Genomic DNA, 12531 nt, shown 5'->3' with positions numbered 1-12531 from the left:
AATGGAGCCCACCAGGACACTGCCCCGGGAGGAGCCACCGTCCCTGCCGGGATCCGCTGCTCTCAGATCACCTGGGGTCTTGCTGCTGCCTTTCAGAGAAACTGGATTGGAAGCCCAACAAGGCAGAAAGCACATGTTGCAATTTAAAAGCAAATGCATTGTGGCAAACGTCGTAGTTTGAGCTGGAGGGACAGAGAGATTGGCAGTTCTGCTGTGTTTCCTTCCCGGGAGGACTGGGCTACCGCCCGTGTCTCCTCCTGTGGTTTCACAATCAGAACAGTAATGCAGCTGAAAGTCAATTTTTATTTTCAGCTGGATGGGGGCCCTGATCACAAGGGCACAACAATGCCAGTGTCAACCCCAGGAGAGTGCAGGACACCCTTTGTGTTCACAGCCCATGAGGAAACGGCAGCCTGCACACACCACTTCAGCCTGCACACCTGTAAGGGCTGCATGCAGTACCTGGCTTTTCCATCCTGGGGAACAAAGGTGTATTTCTTGTGAGGACTGTGACCTGAACTGAGGTGATTCATCCATAAGCCATTCCTGTGGCTTAATTTTCTCTATACCTGAAACAAAACTAGGTTAGGAAGTAAAAAAGAACATTGCTTTGTCTTTTTTTCCCCTAAGGAGAGACTAAGGTGAACTTTCTTTTTATGGACAATACATGCAAAGGGTTTTCATCAGTGGGTTTCTCTCATTCTTGTGTTGTGTTACTTGATGGCAAAAATGTGCTGTTGACACCTAGTAACATTTGCCACAAGATTAGGGTGTGATTCCATGGTGCTGTAACCATGATGAGGGTCCAGAGAAGGGCCACCAAGATGATCAAAGGGCTGGAGCTCCTCTGCTATGAAGACAGGCTGAGAGAGTTGGGGCTGTTCAGCCTAGAAAAGAGAAGGCTCCAGGGAGACCTTGTAGCACCTTTCAGTACTTGAGAGGGGCTACAGGAAAGCTGGGGAGGGGCTTTTCATCAGAGAGGGCAGTGATAGGACAAGGGGTAATGGTTTTAAACTGAGAGAGGGGAGATTTATGTTAGACATCAGGACCATGTGTGACCACCACACATGGTCAGGATCCAGGGTGAATAAATAGATTTCTACAGTTTCTAGCATTTGCTGTCTCCTACCAGCTCAGTTAAGAGGAGAGGGGATGGGAAAGGGAGAACGTGGAGTTAATGCAGTTTCCATTGCCCTGGGATTTTTAAAAAACATTTCACCCACCACAAACTCATTGTGGAGCCAGTCTCTGGTGCCTCTTCCAGAAGCAACATGAGATTGTTCCCACTTGCTTTAATTGCTCCCCAAAGCTCCTGGCATTGCCAGCAGCTGCCTGCAAGTGAAGGTTTCACTGCTTGTCAAGATGAACCATGGTAACTGGAGAGAAGAAAGGAGTCTCTGGGGGTTCTTAATATTCCAAAATTCCTGAAGTACATGTGCAGTAAGATTAAAACAGCCTAATTAATTTTGCATTTGAATAAGTCCTTTGTTGAAGAACTTTGATTTCCTGAACCAAAGAGACTGGCAACAACTGTTGAACCAACGTAAGTACTGCAAAATTTAGTGGCCCCACTCACCTGAGATCAAAACAGCCTGAGAAATCACCTTTGAAAACACAGTGCTGGAGGGAAAGGTACAATCTAGACATTGCTTTTCTTTCTTTATAAATATGACCAAGTCAGCTTCAGCAGTTGATGTTCTGATAGCAGTTGTTTGGAAGATGCCATGCTAAGCTGCTGCGGCTTTGGGCAAGAACTGCTCTAAGTAGCTCTGTGGCAACTGGTGCCTGCAGGGGGTACAAGCAGGGGCCACCTCTGGCCAGGGTTTGCATGGCAGGGGCGAGTGGCCCAGCTCCTGCTGCTCCTCCTCTCCTCTCCCCAGCTGCAGCCAACCGGGCCCTGTGGGACACACCAGTGGGCAGGATGCTGTGCATGCTGAGGCCATGGCAGAGGCCCCGGGGAGGCTGCTGGGACACGCTGGTGCCACGGGGTGCTCCTTCACCAGCAAGAGCAGCAGTTGTCTTCCTGCACAGAGGTTTTACCTGACTGGTGCTGGCAATAACTTACACTGCTGAAAAAGAGCATGAGATCATCTGAAGTTGTCTTTTGTGCAGGCCTAGAACAACACCATTTGGGATGGGCTGGATACTGCTCACAGACTCAGGCGACCACCCAGGAGTTCATATGATTAAGTTCATTTATATCTTTTGTAATACTGAGAAAGCTTTCAGGTTCAAGCAAGCAGCTTCTGTTCTTTTTATCCTGAAATGGGTACACCTACTAGAGCTTGCTGCATGTCACTGACAAAATACATTTTCTGAGCCTTATCTACATGAAAAAAAAATCCAAGTAATGATAAACATTTCTATTCACATCAAAAGCATTTTTATTTTGCAGGCAATTCTTTGTTATTTCCTACTTAGACTTCACTGCTGAGAGGGGAGCTGGCACTGCTGCTCAGCCTTCCCACCTACCACTGCTGAACCCATAGGGTTTCCATTCCTATATGGGGACACCGGGTCTGCTGCCAGTGGCCCACGGACACACGTACACCCAAAATAACCCCTGGACAATTTAAGCTTGGAGCTTCCACACCAGGACAGTCAGGAAGTGCTGCGGGCTTTGGTGTCCTGGCACTGCTCTCCCCAGGTTTGCCCACACACGTATGGGGAGCCCACCCCTCCTGCCCCACCATATGCACCAATGACCAGGGGTGAGAGGCTGCCAAAAAGGCCTCAGCAGGGAGCCAGGAGGAAAGCAAAAGCCAGCAGCGCCCAGCTCCTGTGGAAACGCATGACGCAGCCTCCCATGTCTGCTGAGCATCCACCACCCATCCACCCGGGCAGAAGCTGCAGCAGAGAGAGGGGCACTGCTGCACCGCCAGGCAGTGCTGGTGTGAACATGTCCTGGGTGAGAAGACATCTTGGTGCTGAGTGCTGTGCTGCTGGGACAGGGCTGGCGGAACAGGGGAGACCAGAAGATCCTTTTCAAGAAGGGAACTTGCTTGTGCCCTGGGAAGGACAAACTAATGCAGCTGCTGGGGCCTTGCCTGAAAAGCTGAGCTGTGGCAAAACAGGACACAGCCACAGCACACAGGTATGGATGCTGCTGTGAGACAGTGGAGTGGCCTCTGGCCTAGCAGTGTGATCCCCACGGAGAACTGCAGGGTAGTTTTTTTGGCAGATTTTCTTATTCTGCCAATAGTTCTTGTTCACAGCTGCATCTCTGTGAAGACCCAGCAGTCACACGAGACGTTACATAAACGAGTTGGTAATTTCTTCAGTGACTGAAATGCCAGGCAGCCCCCAGAACGGCTCAGCTAAAGAAGCAAACCTGGCGGGGGTGAGAGGGAGGAGGAAGGATCTTCCCCCGCTCCCAGCAGCGTGGGGTGCAGGCAGTGGGCAGTCCTGGAGGCTAAGCCAACAACAGGGATTCCATCTGTCCAGGGCTTGTCAGCAGAAGGAAAAATAAACCCACTCAGCATGTTTTAAGCACAGGTGTGAGCCCATGGGGCAGCAGGCAGCTGGCTCCCTGCACCGAGGCACTGCTCTCCTCCCTCACGCCCAGGGAAGCCCCATCCAAGCCTTGCTGCAGTGACCACATGAACTCCAGTCCTTCAGATCCAGGCGAGGCCAGCAGGGCTGCGACCTGTCTGGGCAGAGGCAATATCACCTCCTGCCCCTGGGGAGGAACAACCCCATGCACCAGCACGGCTGGGGCTGGAGGGTGAGAAGCATGGGGCTGTGCCTCACTACCAGGGCTTGTCTGCTTGTGCTTGGAGGCTTGTGCTGTCCTTGTCCCCATGGGCTCTGAGCATGGTCTGGGTAACAGGACGGGATGGTTTTGCCAGGGGTCCCGTCCAGCCCACATAGCCCCATGACAGCCTGCCAAGGGGTGTTCTGGGTGTCTGCAGAGTCAGAGACCAGCTAATAACTGAGTGATCATACAAGGTAATTACAGGGTTACTTTTGCCCTCTAAAATAAAGTCCTACCCCATAATTAAAAATAAAGAGAATGGCAATCCTAATTATTAGGCTTCAATTAGGCTGACAGAGGCACACATAGCACTGCAAGGACTATTCTTGTGACCTGCTCCTGGTCCGCACACACACCTCACCATGACACGCCCGGGGAAGCCGAGGGCAAACTCTCCCACTGAAAACAGAGGGTGAGACATTCATCTCCACACAAATCTCACCAAGTGCTGTGCAGATCTGAGGAACAAGAGGAACCTGCTTTTGAGCATCCCTCAAACTTTGGTGCCTCCTGCAACCCAACGTGCAGGCTGCTGCTGATACTCAATCCTCAGCCACTGTAGCAGCTCACACATTGCAATTTTAATGTAATCATAAATTACACCATGATTTCATCCGTTCACATCCTCATGGAAGATAATCATAGCCTGCTATCTCTTCATGCTTAGAATACTGCAGCAAATACACTGTGCTGCTTTTCCCAGATTTCCCCAAGCAGCCTTTCCTCCAGCGTGCCAGGGAAGGGCCACATGAGGACATCTCAGGCTGCCTCTGCTGAGGTGCTGGGTACAGGTGGCTTCTGCTGCAGGTAGGGCTAGGAAGTCTCTCCAAGTTCAAGAGGACCCTTAAGTTTTGCTCCCACTAACACCGAAGTGTCAAAATACAGTATTAAAACTTCCAGCCCTGGAACAACAAAAAAAGGGTGAAAATTGGTCTCTCCAAGGCCTCTCAGTTCAGGCAGGCAGAAGATCTGCAGGCAGAGATTCCCTCATGATTCACTTTAGAGTGCATACAAATCCCACCACCCATGTAGCTGGGCTTCTGTGGGAAACTGTTCTTTTCCTCCCCACATAAGTCAAAACAATATCGGCTGGCGACAGCTTCCCACCAGCAACACCATCAATTTCAACGGGACAGAGCCCACCAGAGCTCCCTGCTGAATAACACCACAACCCCAGCCCTCAGTCTGTCACCAAGCAGATATGATGCCTCTCAACAGGGCTGGACCCACAGAGATGACTCTGATTTCTGGGAGCAGGGCTGAGCACTCGGGGTCGGAGGAGCTCCTGTGGTGTTGCTCTGCAACCAGGCACCTCCGGGGGCTGCTTGCAATGCTGCACTGAGAGCAACCAAGCAAACCTGGGGCCACTGCAGCACTGCCTTGCCTGCTGTGCAGGTTGCACTGCTGAAAACTAGGAAACAAGAAATGAAAGTGATTAAGTGCAAATTTCTGAGAACCAGGAAGCACTGAGATAAGGTACCTCTCAAAGGTGGCCTAGTGAGCCAGCTGCCTATGGGATGACTGTGCCTCACCTACCATGTCCCACTGCCTGACCCTGTCCCCGCAGCCCTGCTGCCCATCCCTTCCTCCTTCAGAGCACGCCCTTCCAAAGCCCTGATACTCTCACTTTTATTCCTTACTTAAAAGCAGCCAGGAACAACTTTATCCCATGCATCTGAGGCTGTGATTGAGGAGCACCATGACCTGAAGCACTCTGCTGCAGCACTCAAGGAGCAGGGTTATGTTACCTGGGACACCATTCCTCTTCCTCCTGGTTAATCAGTGCTAATTGATTGATTTGGGCTCACCCCCACTCTGAAGAAGAGCAGTAGCACCACTGTGTCTCAATAGAGCACATGTAACATATTTGCTTTCAGAAAGCCATCAGTGTGCTTCCAAAAGCAGCCCATTATTCTCCCCAGGAGAACACAAAATCAGCATTTAAAGGAGAGGGCGGGTGGCCACATGCCTACTGATTACTCTGACACCTCTGCCCAGAGCAGGACCAAGAGTGACAGTGCCCAAGTGCTATTTGGGTGTGATGGCCACATGCTGTCAACAGCCTTGAAACCCCCTTCCCTGACCTCATGCTGCACTGAGGCCTCTCCGTGCATTTAGCACGTACCACCGGGGACAGCTTTTTCCATCATCCTTCCCACGGGGAGCGTGAGGGATGAGGTGCACAAAATTGGTATTGGGACCTAGTATTTCTACTGGGGACTGGAGGGGCACTGGGGAAGACAGATGGCAGCCAGCTGCCCCAGGGAATGGGACAGAGATGGGGCTGGAGGCACCCACCCTCTGCTGGGGAAGGAAGCAGTGGTTTTTATCAGCAGCAGGAGGGGAAATCCAGCAAGACAGCTGCTTCGTCAGTGCCTGAGCCTTCCAGGAGGCCACGTCATCTTGCTGAAAAAGGAGCTCATGTGCTGGGAAAGTTAAAAATTGACTCAGGGTTACTGAGTGACTGGCCACGAGCTGGCAGTGGGATTACGGGTACTAATGTGGTGGTTCTGTGGCACCTGCCATGCCTGGGGACAAACTGTCCTTTCTCCTGCACACCTCCTCCCTTCTTGTCTCCAGCACTGTGGTACAGGGGACACACAGCTGGCAGCCCTCGAGAGGCAGCTCTAGCCAGCCAAAAACCCTGCTGCCATGCTCCTCTCACCAGCAATGCCAGCCTCTCCTCTGCCTGCACCCAGCCCAGCTCCAGCTCAAGGGCACAGCCATCCTGTGTGTCACTGGCAGCCTGTGGAGAGAGGGGACTTGCCTGGGGAACACACCTGGGGCACATGCCTGGGGGCTGGTGGGAGCAGGCTGAGGCTTTTTAGTTCAGTTATTGCCATCCTCCTGGGATCTTGGACGTCTGTCCGGGGCACCACGTGGTGTAGAGGTGAGGCTGTCCTCAGGTGCCATCACTTTGCACATTTTACCACAGGAGGAAGAGCACTTCCTGCCCTGTGCCACAAGGAAGGGGATGGCAGGACCCCGAGTGACCTCAGCCCCCCTGGGCAGAGGGGCAGTGCTGCCAGGAAAGTAAAATTAATTAAAAGTTGTGGCAGCATCCTCCCGTGCTCCAGGAGGACTGCAGGACATGAACATTTGGCGGTCAGCAAAAGCAGAAAAAACAGGTCTGGACAGCCTTTCTTCTTCTCCAGTCACCTTCTTTTTTAAACCTCTGGAGGGTGCAAGGAAGCAGGGAAGAAGCCAGAGAAGCCGTAAAGGCTGCGATCTGAGATCTGCGCGCCATTGTCTCATTGCTTAAAGAACCAGGATGGCAATTAACTGTCTCGAAAGTGGAACACAAAGGAGAGCTCAAGAAAGGAACAATCAGCTTTTCCACATAAAATAAGCTGTTCTGGATTGCTATGGTTACCCGCATGGTACAAGGCATCACGGGACAAAAAGTTGGGAGACACAACTTTCTTAAACTCCTTTTTAAGCTGCATACCCCAAATGTGGCTCTCCACACCACGATGGTTTTGGGGTATGAGCTGCCCAGGGCAGCAGGGAGGATTCTGCAGCTTCCAGGAGAAAGGAGCTCTTGGGATGTAGGCTTATAATTGCCAGGTAGAATTCAGCCTGTCAAATGAATGTGGCTTAGATTCAGGCTAAAGTACAGGTTGTACAGGGGAAATAAGAGAGGGCTCCAGATCCACACAGCTTGAACTCCAGGGGCAGCTGAGCACATATTCGCATGTTCAGTCCTGGAGACCAGCAGCAACTTTTGGATTTGAATCAGAAGTTTCCAGAAACATGTCATTGTTGAGATCCCAGCTTCTGGTTCAAGCACACCTGTAATTTACACTTCTGCCTTTCAAAAGAGAAGACAGTGCATTTGGGCAGAGAGCTGGGCTGGAACATCTTCAAGCTCAGCAACAGACCTTGCACAAATGCAGGAACATTTCCAGTGACCTCAGTTTTTGGAAGGGCTGCCCTCTGTCCTTGTCCTCAGTGGATGGTCTTCTTTTGAATATCCAGAGGCTTCCTGTTTGCATCTCTGTTCTTAGGATTCTGAATCTGATGCACTGGTTAGGATGGACACCTTCTGCAAGAACACACTGCTATGGCAAAGTCCATGAAACTGCAGTGAGTGTTAATTAGCTGTAAAGTTCTTGAGCCAACCTCAAGTGTTGTAAGTGGTGTCATACAGGTATAATTCCCCAATCAGATCTCCAGGCAGGCTCCTGCAGATAGGCCCCCTTCCCTTTCTGGAGAAACTAGTGCCTAGACAGGTCAACCTGGCAGGCTCTGTCAGACAGTGCACTGAGTGCTGCAGCCTTGATCCAGGAAAGTGATGATGTGCCCATATGAAGACCATGAAGATTCTTGCATAAGTCAGCCAAAGGAGCCAGCACACTCTGGAGCAAGGCACCAGCAACCCATGAAGGAGCCATCAAGTGGCAAATGCTGCCATCACCAGATATGGTCCTTCAGAGTGATGAAGTGGTGAGTCACGGTCCAAAGGGTTAGTTCCCAGTCCGTACACCTCTGGTCTGCAACACTGGTTTCCACTGTAAATATTTTAAGTTGTTCCAGTATGTGCCTCACCCTTCTTATTTATAGAATCATAGAACTATTCAGGCTGGAAAAGACCTTTGCGATCACCAAGTCCAACCATCATCCCTACTCTGCAAAGTTCTCCCCTAAACCATATGCACCAACACTACATCCAAATGACCCTTAAGCACATCCAGGGATAGTGACTCAACCACCTCGCTGGGCAGCCCATTCCAGTGTCTAACCACTCTTTCTGTGAATTTTTTTTTTCTAATGTCCAGTCTAAACCTCCCCTGTTGCAGCTTGAAGCCATTCCCTCTTGTTCTGTTGCTAATTACCTGTGAGAAGAGACCAGCACCAACCTCTCTACAATGACCTTTCAGGTGGTTGTAGAGACTGATGAGGTCTCCCCTCAGCCTCCTCTTCCTCAAACTAAACATTCCCAGCTTCTTCAAGTGTTCTTCATAAGATTTATTCTCTAGGCCCTCCACCAGCTTTGTTGCCCTCCTCTGTACTCACTCCAGCACCTCAATATCTCTCTTGAATTGAGGTGCCCAAAACTGGACACAATACTCCAGGTGTGGCCTCAGATCAAATAGGAATCAGTGAGGCATTTCGTGGAGAAAAAGAAAAAAAAAAAAGCTTCTTATTAAAGCAAGGAAACAATGACAAAGCAAGAGATTGCTAGGAAAAGAAATATAGCTTGCCTAGCAAAACAGCTATCCTATTATCTCATCAACATGGTACAGACAGGAGAAATTATAAATAGCAGTAGGAGTAATGCCTGGGAGTTGCATCTTGGCACTGCTGCCTCTGGCCACCTCTTTCTGGCTCCTGTTCAGTGACGGATGAGGGCAGGGATAGCAGCTAGATGGAAAATCCCCTTCAGGTCTCCAATCCCCTGCTCCAGCAGGGCAGGCCCCGAGCCGAGTGCTCTCGGGGGACACAGCAGGCAGGCATACCACTGACACCCCATCCTAGTGGAAACAGCAGTAGGGAACAAGGCTCTTTTGTTAGGAAATGCAGATTTTCTTGGTGCAACTCGCTGAAAGGCACAAGGGGAAGAGCAGGAGATGGAGAAGGCAATTGGTTTTAACTGGTTGCCCTGATGCTTGAGATGAGAGTGCATAATGCAGTCTTGGCTATGATAATTCCTGTTCACAGCAGGTAGAAAGGGTTTGTGCCAGCACTGTGGTATTGGACTCAAGAAAGGCAGGAGGAGAGTCAGGAGAGTGTCTGCAGGCTGGCTCTCACACCAAAGCCGGGAATGGGGTGTATCTTTTATTTATTGCTCTTGGAAGGCTTCATTAAGAGTGTAACTATGTTTATGATAAAGGAAATAGGCTGTGCACCATCCTGTTGCTTGCCTATTTTTTTAAAGATGTAGAAGACACAGATGTATAGGAGCACTTAATTGCAGGATCTCCACAACACAGGACAGGCATGAACCCCCAGACTCAGCCAGGTATTCCAGAGTGGTTGCAACAGGCTCCCACTTTCTTTTGGGTTTCAGCCCAACACACATCACTTGGGTCACATGCAGCAGATCAGTCCCAACCAATGGTTCAGCTGATGGACAGTAATTTGGGAGCTCTGATAATGTGAAACATGTTCAGGGTCAGGCCAAGCTCAGCAAATGTATAGGAACTTGCTAACTTGACTGCTTCCTTCAAATTTTGTGTTCCTAGCCTAAGATCTGTATTTTGCCAAGTTACTCACTTCTCGCTCCAAAACCAAGGCAAACTTCCCTGCCTGCCACTTACGTGAAGGTTGTCTCCACAGGCCATAAGGACCTTATCTCATGGATCAAGTGAAGAAGCGCTGAGCAAACCCCCCGCAGCCCACGACAGCCATGGGCATATGGAGCAGTCACACATTCCAGGAGGGCTCCAACAGTGTTCCCCCACTTGCAGCAGGGTTTGGCCATCACAGCACTAGCTGCTTGCCTGACACTCCAGAAAAGAAAGGGTAACTGGGCCAAAAACATAGACGCAGTTTATATTCAACAGGTGCCAACGCTGACATGGTAGTTGTGACACGTCCTGATGTTTGGTACGGAAATCATCCTTGGGTGTGGATGCACGGCAGTCTCCATTTCAGGACTGGCAAAAGGAGGCAGCATGTGCTCCAGTCCCATGATGGGATGTGGAATGTTCTGCACCAAATATAAGAGCAAGCACAGACCCCTCTGCTCCCCTTCTGTCTTCAAAGCTGATTCCTCAGCGACTGAGAAAGAAATCACATTGAATCTCCACAGTGACAATAGGAAATGCTTAAAAAACTGGCTGTGGCTCAAAACCACTGGCCCAGCAGCTGCTTGCAGGTGGAGGGCTGGGGAACAGGAAGCCATGCCAGGCTCTGAGAGCTAGAAGTTCATGTTCTTCAACCACACCCTGGCCACAAACTCTGTGCCAGCAGAGAGTGGGGCAGCGACCCAGGGGCTCCAAACAGCCCGAGCGAACAGCCAGGGATCTGTCAGAAAGCTGAACAAGAGACAATCCAATCATGAAATTAAAAAAAAAAAAAAAAAAGAAAAAGAAAAAGAAAAGGTAATTTGGAGAACAGGAAACTTTTGGGTTGGGGCTTTTCTTTGGACCACCTTGTAAAGAAGAAAAAAAGGATGAAGAGAAACAATTTTAAGCAAGCTGCAGAGAGCCTCACCACCAGGAGCAGTGCTGGCAGTGAGCTGAGCGACGGGTTCCACCCACCTGGGCAGTTGGTATCTGCTCTCCCCATGGCCCTTTGACTAGCACCAAGTGCTTTCTGCAGGTTGCTCAGAGGCACTAGGAGATGGCCCAAGATTGTGCTCTGCCTGCACTATGCACCAGTGACCTGTTGCCTTAGCCAGGACGCAGTATCTCTGGGAAATCTCCTTCTGCTGTTTTCCTGCCCCGTGGCACAGCTGGGGGATAGCAGTGTGGAAGGAGTGCAGGGTGTCTGGCTGCTCCAGCTTGCTCTGTTTAGGGTAATGGCAAACTGTGTCCTTCAGGGAAGGGAGTTGCACAACTGGTTGTGTATTCCTGCCTTCTGCGGTTTCTCACCATACAACCCTGATTTCTGATAAACCAATACATGTCCGGGCCCATGTTTGCTCTCCAGCAGCAGGAATTAGGGGGTAAATCCTATGAAAACGCTATAAAAATGCTGGCTGATCTGCAGTAAGAACAAAGGTGGAAAGGGATAGGCAGGAAAGTTGAAGTGCTGAGATGGGCGACAGGTACAGGTAAGCGGACATCAGATACAGCGTGGAGATAAGTTCCTTTCCAAGATAACAAAATGCAGAAGAGAAAGCCTTTCATTGGGGTGCTCCAGCCCCAAACAGCCACCATTTGGTTACAGTGGCAGAAGGCTTCATCTGTCACAAAGAACTGAAGGTGGGGCAAACACATATAATTATACAGAAAACGGAAAGCCAAAGCTAACTGGCAGCAGAGGTTCCTGTGGAGTAGTCTGTGTTGGAACACTCATACTTTACTGGGATTGGTCCTTCTGGAGCAGAAGAGAGGATTGTTTTCACTCTCTAAATCAACAGGATTGCTCAGAAAGTGAGAATTAAGAGATCTGGGAAGCGAGCCCTGTTATTAGCTCCACATTCCTGTAGTTCAAGGGTAGCTGCAGATAGTTCTCCTAAGGAGTTGTTTTTATTAGTTTTTGCAGCTGTTTATGCAATGACTTCCACCTGGATTTGGGGAGGTTTTGGATTATAATCTGGCAACATTCTGGCTGTGCCGCTGTGGAGAAGTTGACCTGTCAAGTCTGAGTTGCCCAGACCGATCTTAGGAAGGTGGGGAGTGGGGTAGCTCTTATGCAAAACAGCTATAACTTGGTTTTGGAGATCAGTAACCTGGCTGCAGTGGCACTGTTGCAGGAGGCAGAGGTTGTTCCTATCCTCCTTTTCACTCCAGGGAGCCTGTGCTGCTGCCACACAGAGTCAGCTGCAGCACTAGAGCGCACAGGGACTGCTGAATAAAACTGTCAGGACCCCCATAGGGAGGTGCTGTCACAAGAGACAGAGGAGTTAGTGCTTGCCCAGTCCTCCCTGTTCAGCTACTCTAGCATCAGCGCCCTCGGGCTTTGTGCTTTGCTAACACGATATGGAAGATGATTTTGGATCACTGTGCTCACTCTTTACTGCAGATCCCTTGGGAGTCTGCCAGCATGCCTTACTGATACCTGCTTATGCATGCCCACACAGCACACACGATGGGCAAAGAGCATGAAATCACCAGCAGTTGAGCTGGAAGGTGCAGCAGGAAGAAACGGGCTTGCTCTTATGGAAA

The sequence above is a fragment of the Apus apus genome, chromosome 2 (assembly GCF_020740795.1).
Source record: "Apus apus isolate bApuApu2 chromosome 2, bApuApu2.pri.cur, whole genome shotgun sequence".
Taxonomy (NCBI): Eukaryota; Metazoa; Chordata; class Aves; order Apodiformes; family Apodidae; genus Apus; species Apus apus.
Note: the sequence above shows the minus strand (reverse complement) of the source record.